Here is a 10,862-nt window from a genome sequence, read left to right as displayed (position 1 = left end):
GAGGGCGGCGGGCGGGACGCTGGGGGGGCGGCCTGCAGCCCCGCAACCCGCAGCCCCGCAGCCCCGCAGCCCGCAGCCCCCAGCCGCTGTCCCGCGGCCGCCCGAGACCTGGCGTGTGGCCACGTTCCCCGCCCTCTCTCCAGATTCACCTGGTGCCTCCCTCGACCGGGACCGAGAGCCTGCGAAGCCTTCCCAGTGCGCTTCTTTTTAAAGAGTTTTGCTTGCTGGCTGGCTTTCACCGAGTTTGCTTGTTTTCGGCCTGAATTGCAGGCCCTCTCGTCCTTTCTGCATTTATTTTACCTAAACCCTCACCGGTAGCAAAGCGTTCCCAAGAAGTGCATGGTGACTTGTGTCCCTGGGAGGGCCCTGCCAAGTTTCCTGAGGTGCTGGGTGAGAGAGAGCTATGCCCCCATCTTCTTGACCTTGCACTCATTCCCTTTCTGAGCCGCCGTGCGAGAGCCCTAAATCCTTTCTGCTTGTTTGCTCCCCACTGCCTCCCTTCCTAGGATGCCTGTTTGTTTTCTCAAAGACTGGGGAGAGTCCTGGTGAAGGACGGAGGGAACCGTTAAACACAAAGTGGCTTTGGTAAAGGCAGAAATAGGATAAAGCTACCACTCTAAGATGGATTTTTTAAAAGACTATTCATGAGAGACACACAGAGAGAGGCAGAGACACAGGCAGAGGGAGAAGCAGGCCCCATGCTGGGAGCCTGACGTGGGACTCGACCCGACCCCGGGTCTCCAGGATCAGGCCCTGGGCTGAAGGCGGCGCTAAACCGCTGCGCCACCGGAACTGCCCTTTAAGAAATGTTCTTATAGCAAATAGTGATTCTTGCAGGAGAGAAGGCGTTTATATGGTATCATTTCCGTGGATAATCACTGAGTGAAATGGTTAAGGATGTCCAAGATGGATTTTTTTAAGTTCAGGTATCCACTCACAAGAATTAACTCACAGTGGATCAAAGGCTTAATTGTAAGACCTCAAAACATAAAACTCCTAGAAGAAAACAGGGTGAAAGCTCCTTGATATTGGTCTTGGCAATAATTTTTCAGATATGACTCCAAAGTACAAGCACCAAAGACAAAAATAAACAAGTGAGACTACATCAAACTAAAAAGCTGCATGGCAAAAGAAATAATCAACAAATTAAAAAACAGCCTATGGAATGGGAGAAGCTATTTGTGAACTATGTATCTGATAAAAGAGCTTAATCTCCAAAATATATAAGGAACTCATAGAACTTAATAGCAAAAAAACCCAAATAATCTTATCTAACCAATGGGAAAGACCTGAATAGACATTTTCCCAAAGAAGACATATGACCAACAGGTAATGAAAAGACATTCAGGGCAGCCCGGGTGGCTCAGTGGTTTAGCGCCGCCTTCAGCCCAGGGCGTGATCCCGGAGCCGGGATCGGTCCGCGTGGGTCTCCCTGCGTGGTGCTTCTCCCTCTGCCTGTGTCTCTGCCTCTCTCTCTCTCTCTCTATCTCTATCTCTATCTCTATCTCTATCTCTATCTATCTCTCTATCTCTCGAATAAATAAATAAATAAAATCTTTTTAAAAAGAAAAGGCATTCAACATCACTAATCATCAGGGATATGCAACTCCAAACCAAAGTAAGATATCACTTCACATCTGTTAGAATGGCCATCATCAAAAAGACAAGAGGTGTCGGCAAGGATGTGAACAAGGGAATCCTTTGTGTACTGTAGGTGAGAATGTAAATTGGTATAGCCATTATGGAAAATGATATGGAGGTTCCTCAAGAAAGTAAAAATAGAACTATCATATGACTTAGCAATCCTACTTCTTGGTATATATTTAAAGGAAATGAAATCACATCTTGAAGAGATATCTGCATCCCTGTGTCTATTGCAGCATTGTTCACAATAGCCAAGACATGGAAACAACCTAAGTGTCTGTTGATGGATGAATGGATTTAAAAAAAAAAAATGTCACACACACAGAGGAAAATCCAGGCCATGAGAAAGAAGGATATCCTGCTATTTGCAACAACATGGATGTACCTTCAGGGTATTATGGTAAGTGAAATAAGTCAAGCAGAGAAAGACAAATATCATATGGAATCTAAAAGAACTCATAGAAACAGAGTAGAATGATGTTTACCAGAGCCTGGGGATATGAGAGAAAATGGGGAGATGTTGGTCAAAGGGTAAAAATGTTCAGTTACAGGATAAATAAGTTCTGGGAACCTAATGTACAGCATGATGACTATTATTAACAATACTATATCATATATTTGACAGAGAGTAGCCTTAAATGTTCTCACACACAAAAAAAAATGGTAGTGTGTGGTGGTGAATGTGTTAACTGATTTTACTGTGATGAACATTTCATAGTATATACGTATATCAAAAAAATGTTAGGAGTAATAAGAGCTAATATTCATTAAGCACTTATCATGTGCCTTGTACTAAGTTTGGTATACATATGGGGGACGGTATTTTTACCTCCATTTTATTTTTTTTCCAAGTTTTCTTTTTAATCACCCTGTGCTCAGCACAAGTGTGCTCCTTAATCTCTATCCTCTATTTTACCCTTTCCCCCACCCACCTTCCCTCTGGCAACCATCAGATTGTTCTGTATAGTTAAAGTGTGTTTCATGGTTTGTCGCTCTTTTTTTCCCTTTGTTCATTTGGGTTTTTTTCTGAAATTCCACATATGAGTGGAATTCATATGGTATTTGTCATATGGTATTTGACTGACTTATTTCACTTAATATGATACCATCTAGCTCCATGCATGTCATTGCAAATGGCAAGATTTCACGCTTTTTTATGGCTGAATATTCCACTGTGTATATATACCACATCTTCTTTATCCATTCATCAGCCATATCTTGGCTATTGTAAATAGTGCTGCTATAAACATTGGGGTGTATGTATCCCTTTTAATTTGTGTTTTTGTATTTTTTTTAAGATTTTATTTATTTAGTCATGAGAGACACACACGGAGAAGGCAGAGACACAGCAGAGGGAGAAGCAGGCTCCATGCAGGGAGCCCGATAAGGGACTCGATCCCTGGACTCCAGGATCACACCCTGAGCCGAAGGCAGACGCTCAACCGCTGAGCCACCCAGGGTCCCTGTGTTTTTGTATTCTTTGGGTAACTAGCCAGTAGTGTGATTGCTGGATCATAGGGTAGTTATTTTAGCTTTTTGGGGAACCTCTACACTGTGTTTCAGAGTGGCCACACCAGTTTGTATTCCCACCAATAAAGCAAGACAGTTCCCGTTTTCTCCAAATCCTCACCAATACCTATTATTTCTTGTGGTTTTTATTTTAGCCATTCTGACAGATGTGAGGTGAAATCACATTGTAGTTTTGATTCGCATTTCCCTGATAAATGATGAACATCTTTTCATGTGTCTCTTAGCCATCTGTATGTCTTCTTTGGAAAAATGTCTATTCATTCTTCTGCCCATTTTTTAATGGGATTATTTGTTTTTTGGGCATTGAATTTTATAAATTCTTTATATATTTTGAATATTAACTGTATATTGGATATGTCATTTGGACATAACTTCTCTCATTCTGTAGGTTGCCTTTTAGTTTTGTTGATTGTTTTTTTGGCTGTGCAGAAGCTTTTTATTTTGATTAGTCTCAATAGTTTATTTTTGCTTTTGCTTCAATTTCCTCAGAAGACATATATATAAAGAAGTTACTACAACCAATTCAAAGAAGTTACTGCCTGTGTTCTCTTCTAGGAGCTTTATGGTTTCAAGTCTCACACTTAGGTCTTTAATCCATTTTGAGTTTATCTTGGTATATGGTGTAAGAACGTGGTCCAGTTTCATTCTTTTGTATGTTGCTGTCGGTTTTCCCAATGTTGTTTGTTAAAGTGCTATTCTCTTTCCCATTGGATATTCTTTCCTGCTTTGTCGAAGATTAATTGACCATATAATTGCAAGGGTTTTTTTTTTCTGTTTTCTATTCTATTTCATTAATCTATGTGTCTGTTTTTGTGCCAGTACCATACTGTTTTGATCCCTTTAGCTTTGTAACATAATTTAAAGATTAGGTTGAGCGTCGGCCTTCAGCCCAAGGTGTGATCCTAGAGTCCTGTGGTGGGCTCCCTGCATGGAGCCCGTTTCTCCCTCTGCCCGTGTCTCTGCCTCTCTCTGTGTCTCTCATGAATAAATAAATAAAATCTTAAAAAAAAAACAAAACTTAAAGATTAGGATTGTAAAAAAATAAATAAATAAAAAATAGAAAAAAAAAGATTAGGATTGTAATGCCTTCACCTTTGTTTTGGTTTTTCAAGTTTGCTTTGGCTCTTTGGGTTTTTTTGTGACTCCATTCAAACTTTAGGATTGTTTGTTCTAGCTCTATGATAGGGATTACATTAAGTGCATAGATTGCTTAAGGTAGTATACACATTTTAGCAATATTTGCTTTTCCACTCTGTGAGCATGAAATATCTTTCCATTTCTTTGTGTCATCTTCAATTTCTTTTCTCAGTGTTTTATAGTTTTCAGAGTACAGGTCTTTCACTACTTTGATTAGGTTATTCTTAGGTATCTTATTATTTTTGGTGCAATTATAAATAGGATTTTTTTTTATTTTTCTTCTTGCTGCTTCATTATTGGTTATAGAAATGCAACAGATTTCTGTAGATTGATTTTGTATCCTGAGACTTTACTGAATATGTTTATTAATTCTAGCAGTTCTGGGCAGCCCGGGTGGCTCAGCGGTTTAGCGCCGCCTTCAGTCCAGGGCCTGATCCTGGAGACCTGGGATCGAGTCCCACGTTAGGCTCCCTGCGTGGAGCCTGCTTCTCCCTCTGCCTGTGTCTCTGCCTCTCTCTCTCTCTCTCTCTCTGTGTCTCTCATGAATAAATAAAATCTTTAAAAAAAATTCTAAGCAGTTATTTGGTGGAGTCTTTCAGGTTTTCTATATATGGTATCATTTCATTTGCAAATAGTGAAAATTTTACTTCTTCCTTACTGATTTAGATGCCTTTTATTTCTTTTTGTTGTCTGATTGTTGTGGCTAGGACTTCCAGTACAATGTTGAATAAAAGTGTTAAGAGCGGACATCCTTGTCTTGTTCCTGACATTAGGGAAAAGGCTCTCAGTTTTTCCCCATTGAAGATGATGTTAGGGATCCCTGGGTGGCGCAGAGGTTTAGCGCCTGCCTTTGGCCCAGGGCACGATCCTGGAGACCCGGATCGAATCCCACATCGGGCTCCCGGTGCATGGAGCCTGCTTCTCCCTCTGCCTATGTCTCTGCCTCTCTCTCTGTCTGTGTGTGTGTGACTATCATAAATAAATAAAAAATTAAAAAAAAAAAAAGAAGAAGATGATGTTAGTTCTGGGTTTGTTCAGATATGCCTTAGTATGTTGAGGTATGTTCCCCCTAAACCTACTTTGTTGAGGGTTTTTTTTAATCATGAATGGATGTTGTACTTTGTCAAATACTTTCTTTGCGTCTATTGAAAAGATTAGATGACTCTTGTGCTTTCTCTTATTGATGTGATGTATCACGTTGATTAATTCATGACATTGAATCTCCCTTGCAACCCAGAAATAAATCCTTCATTGTGATGAATGATTTTTTTACTGTATTGTTGGATTCAGTTCTCTAGTATTTTGTGAGGATTTTTGCATCCATATTCATCGGGGATATTGGCCTGGAGTTCTCTTTTTTTGTGATGTCTTTATTTGGTTTTGGCATCAGGGTAATCCTGACCTCATAGAATGAATTTGGAAGTTTTCCTTCCTTTTCTACTTTTTGGAATAGTTCGAGAAGAATAGGTATTAATTCTTTTTTTTTTTTTTTAAGGTAGACTCTATGCCCAACATGGGGCTTGAACTCATAACCCTGAAATCAGGAGTTGCATGTTTTACCGAGCCAGTTAGGTACCCCAGTACTAACTCTTCTTTAAATGTTTGGTAGAGGGAACTCTGGGTGGCTCAATGGTTTGGTGCCTGCCTTTGGCCCAGGGCATGATCCTGGAGTCCCAGGATCAAGTCCCATATCGGGCTTCCTGGATAGAGCCTGCTTCTCCTCTGTCTGTGTCTCTGCCTCTCTCTCTCTCTCTCTCTCTTTCTATGTCTCTCATGAATAAGTAAATAAAATCCTTAGGTAAGTTGGTGGGGACAGGTGACTTGGGGACCTACTCTTCTGCCATCTTGACCCGCCCCCTATAATTAAAATCTTAAAAAAATAATAAATGTTTGGTAGAATTTGCCTGTGAAGCCATTTGGTCCTGGACTTTTGTTTGTTGGGAGTTTTTTGATTACTGATTTGATTTTTTTTTTTTTTTTTTTTAGTAATTTTGCCCCCATTTTACAGATGAGAGAGCTCAGGCACAGAGCACTAAATATGACCAAGATCACAACATAGATCAAATGGAAAGTACATCAGGGTCTGAGAAACAAGTGTTTGGAAATGGTATATTAACCATTCAATAGACTGAGGCAAAGAACACAACAGAAAGAAAAAAGGAAAAAAGGAACGAAAGAAAGAGAGAAGGAAAAGAAGAAAGAGAGGAGTAAGGGAGAGAGTTATGGAAGGAAGAAAAAAAAAAAACCCACTACCAAGAACAGGTCACCAGAAGTTGAGAGATTTTGAAGTTGGAAGGGATCATTGACCATAAAATAACTCTTTAAATACATTTTGCAAAGGAAACTGATAACTACTTCATAATGAACTTGCTTTCAGACTAGGTCTATTTATCCAAAATAAGTGGTCAATCCTTAATCAGTTCCCTGGGGAATAGATATAATTTCCTTTTGTATTTTACAAACATAGCAACTTATTAATTGAATCTTTCACTCTTAAATTTTTAAAAATCATTTTTAAGGAACATTAGATAGTGAACTAGGGGAAGCATCATTGAAAATGATAAAATAGGGGATCCCTGGGTGGCGCAGCGGTTTAGCGCCTGCCTTTGGCCTAGGACGCGATCCTGGAGACCCGGGATCGAATCCCACATCGGGCTCCCGGTGCATGGAGCCTGCTTCTCCCTCTGCCTGTGTCTCTGCCCCTCTCTCTCTCTCTCTCTGTGACTATCATAAATAAATAAAATTTAAAAAAATGATAAAATAAAACAGCCAGAGGCTTTTTCTCTACAGCCCACACTTTGAATTTATTCACTTAGCAAATATTGAGTGCCTACTATATGCCACTTGGGTCCATCAGTGAATCACATGGCATACAGCAAATAACATTGCAATTAGGGAGGAAATGAAAGAATGGCCCAGAGAATCAACAATAAATAGTAGATCTAAGGAATAAGCAAATTGTATAGCATGCTGGAAATTAATAAATACTATGAAAAAAAGAAAAATGAGAGTAGAGTGAAGGGGGGATCAGCATCATGAAGGACTAGGGAAAGCTCAAGTTGCAATTTAAATAGTAGACTTGGATAAGGTAACATCTGAGCAAAGACTTGAAAAAAATGAGTGAGTTAGTAGATAATGACAGAAGATAATTCCAGACATAGGGAACTACCTGTGCAAGGATGCTAAATTGGAGTGAGTCTTGTGATCAAGGAGGAAGAGCTAGGGGGCCCTTGTAGTCAGGGTTGGGTAAATGGGGGAGAGACCCAGGAGGGATGGTCCAAGTAAAACTCCAAGTTAATTGTGTGCTTCTACCAATTTTCTTTGTAGCAATACAGCTTTATATACATCACATGTCCATTGTTCTCAGACATCATAGGATTCCAAGTAGCACACACTGTAAGGCTACTTGGGTCAGTTTATATAATTTCCAAGTTCATAAGAACACTGCAACCCATTCTGAATCATAAATTTTAAAAACATGGATTTAAAACATTTAAGAATAAATTCTTTTTAGAGTTATTTATAGATGGATAGATAGATATACCATATATCAAAATGTATCTATGTATCTGTATCCATACTTTTTTGTGAAATGTAAATTGGACTTTTCATTAATTTCCACCCTTCAATCACATTGTATTCATGGGATTCTACACAACACCACATTTCCAATTTTCTACTTTGGTTGACTAAATGAAGTCAGTGCCCAAAATGGAACATGTGTGATTGTATCACCAAATTACATCACAGCCACCATTGGCCAGTTCTAGCCAGGCCTCCTTTGTCCCACTGAGGAACTATTTATAAGTTCCCCATAGTCCTTACATGAGCAGTGTCTCTCTTGCTCTGTGCTTCTTCTAACAAAACTAGTGCACCAGCCTGGTCAGCTACAGTAAATGCTCCATCCCTTGAGAAATGTCCGTTATCTCCTTGAGGGAACTCCCAGTGACAGTGCTAGTGGTTCTCCCTACTGAGAACCCTAATGTCTGTCCCCAAAATCTGCTCTGGAAATCTGCAAAATTTGAAGAGTTATTTTAAATACATTTTGCAAAGGAAATTCAAATTATGTATACTCTCCTTTTAACGTTGTCGTATCTTTCTCTTGGAAGACATAGATAAGTATTATTGTCTCATTTTTATTGTCAGGGAAAGTAATTTGCCTATCTAAGCTTGTCCGTGTCTAGGAAGAGAATCCAGAAGTCATGGCTTTCACAATTCCTCTAGAAAAACACTGACCAAAGAATCCTTGCAGGGCCTGGCTTGTGTAAACTAAGGAGAAAACTAGGTATAACCTGGCTCCTAAAGAATTCCTTCACTCCTTAAAGTAACCAACCAATTAATGACTTGTGTAAAGATAAATTATTTCATCCAGTTTTCCACCATAGGAGGAAAAAGTCCACATGAGGGACTCATTTGTTGGAGTTGAGATGGTGTCTTGGTATCCTCTAGGATAAATCTGAAAGTGCTTTAGTGGCTGGCACCGTTCTTGCATCATTGTCTCCTCTAGGCTTGCACATAGAAGTTACTGTGTGCTGGGGATGAATCACTGTGTGGGTAGAAATTAGTTATAAAAATATAATCCCTTCTCTGAAGAGCACCTGGCAACCAATTGAATGGGTCATCCATAGTAAATGACTAACCTATGGATATTAGAAAGGAGTTACCCACAGGAATGGTCTTTGTCTCTTAAGAAAATGAGTAAACACTTAAATCTTAAGACTTTGAGTCATGAGGCCACATGGACTGGCAAGGCATCGCTTCCCTTAGGGGGTTAGCTGCTGGTACTAAGAAAAAGGGTAGCCAAATGGGTTGTTATGGAGACCAGGGATGAGTCACCCTCTTGCCTTTCTTTCTGGTAATCTTGAGTCATTTCAGAGATTGATAAAGCTCATGCCCTTGCTACTTAGCAGACTTAGACCTAATCATGAGATCAGACATTTTTTGGCCTCACTTCCTTATTCACACATCCCTATGCACCCCCTTTTGATGCCAATGTCATGCCCCTTAAAGCTAACAAAAGGATTTTGCTATGATCAGGATGTGCCCAGGAATCTATCATTTCTACCTATGTAGTAAAAAGGGCTCATTAGTACCCTACCTAAAACCTATATAAACCCTTCCAAGATAAGTGTAAAAAGCAATCTAATAATCAAAAATATTATTGAGTAGCTCCTATGTGCAGATCACTGTGCTGTTTTGAATAAGGAAAAAGCCCAGTACTATTCCTCCAGCAGTAGGCTGGCTGATTTCTACAGATGCAGAGATTTTATTAGAACCATGATACAAAAGCAAGAACTCTATAAGAGGCATCTCTCCAGGACAGGGAGGCTCAAACAATAGACTCATCTTCTCAGTTTTAGAGCCTGGGAGTCTGAGATCAAGTGGTCAGCAGGGTTGGTTTCTTCTGAAGAAAGAAGACTCCTTGGCTTCCAGATGGCCATCTCCTCCCTGTGTCCTCACGTGTCCTCACATGTCCTCTGTACACGTCTTTGTCCAGATTTCCTCTTTTTTTTTTTAAGATTTTATTTATTTATTCATGAGAGACACAGAGAGAGAGAGGCAGAGACACAGGCAGAGGGAGAAGCGGGCCCCATGCAGGGAGCCTGATGCAGGATCACAACCTCAGCCAAAGGCAGATGCTCAACCGCTGAGCCACCCAGACATCCCCAGATTTCCTCTTCTTATAAGGATACCACTCATATTGGATTAAGGCCCACCTTAATGACCTAATTTTAATGTAATTCTCTCTTTAAATAATTTTATTTATTTTGAGAAAGAGTGAGAGAGAACATATGACAAGGGAGGAAGGGCAGGGAGTGGGAGAAGTAGACTCCCCTCTGAGCAGCAAGTCTGATGAAGGGCTCAATCCCAGGACCCTGAGATCTGCCTTCTGTCATGAAGGCAGACACTTAATCCACTGGGCCATCCAGGCGCCCCTTAATTACCTCTTTAAAGACGCTACCTCCAACTATAGTCATTCTGAGGTACTGAGGGTTAGGACTTCAACATACAGAGATTGGGGGAGCACAACTCAGCCTACAACAGGGAGAGAAGGGGAAGGAGTGGAGAGAGGATAATTATTATTTTAGCTAGTGTGGTCAGGAAACATTCCTCCAAGGAGGTCATATTTAGGCTGAGACCTAAATAATGAGGAGGGGCAGCCATGAAAAAATGTGAGGAAAGGAGCACCTGGATGGCACAGTCAGTTAAGCATCCCTCTCTTGGTTTCAGCTCAGGTCATGATCTCAAAATTGTGAGATTGAGCCTCAAGTTGGACTCTGCGCTGAGCACGGAGTCTGCTTAAGACTCTCTCTCTCAAATAAATAAATCCTTAAAAAAGAAAAAAAAAAGATGTGAGGAAAGGAGACAGCAAGCTGAACGACACAGAGAGTGGTAACAGAGACAAGTGCCAGAAGCCCTCTGGCACAGAGTGGACATCTCCTGCCCCAGAAGCCCTCTCCTTACCATCCTCACAGGGTGGCTCCCAGCAGTTACCTTAGTACCTCATGACCTCTCACCTCAGCTGGAGTTGATAGAATCAGGAGGGAACT

The sequence above is a fragment of the Vulpes vulpes genome, chromosome 6, assembly GCF_048418805.1.
Source record: "Vulpes vulpes isolate BD-2025 chromosome 6, VulVul3, whole genome shotgun sequence".
Lineage (NCBI taxonomy): Eukaryota > Metazoa > Chordata > Mammalia > Carnivora > Canidae > Vulpes > Vulpes vulpes.
This window is presented reverse-complemented; position numbering follows the sequence as displayed.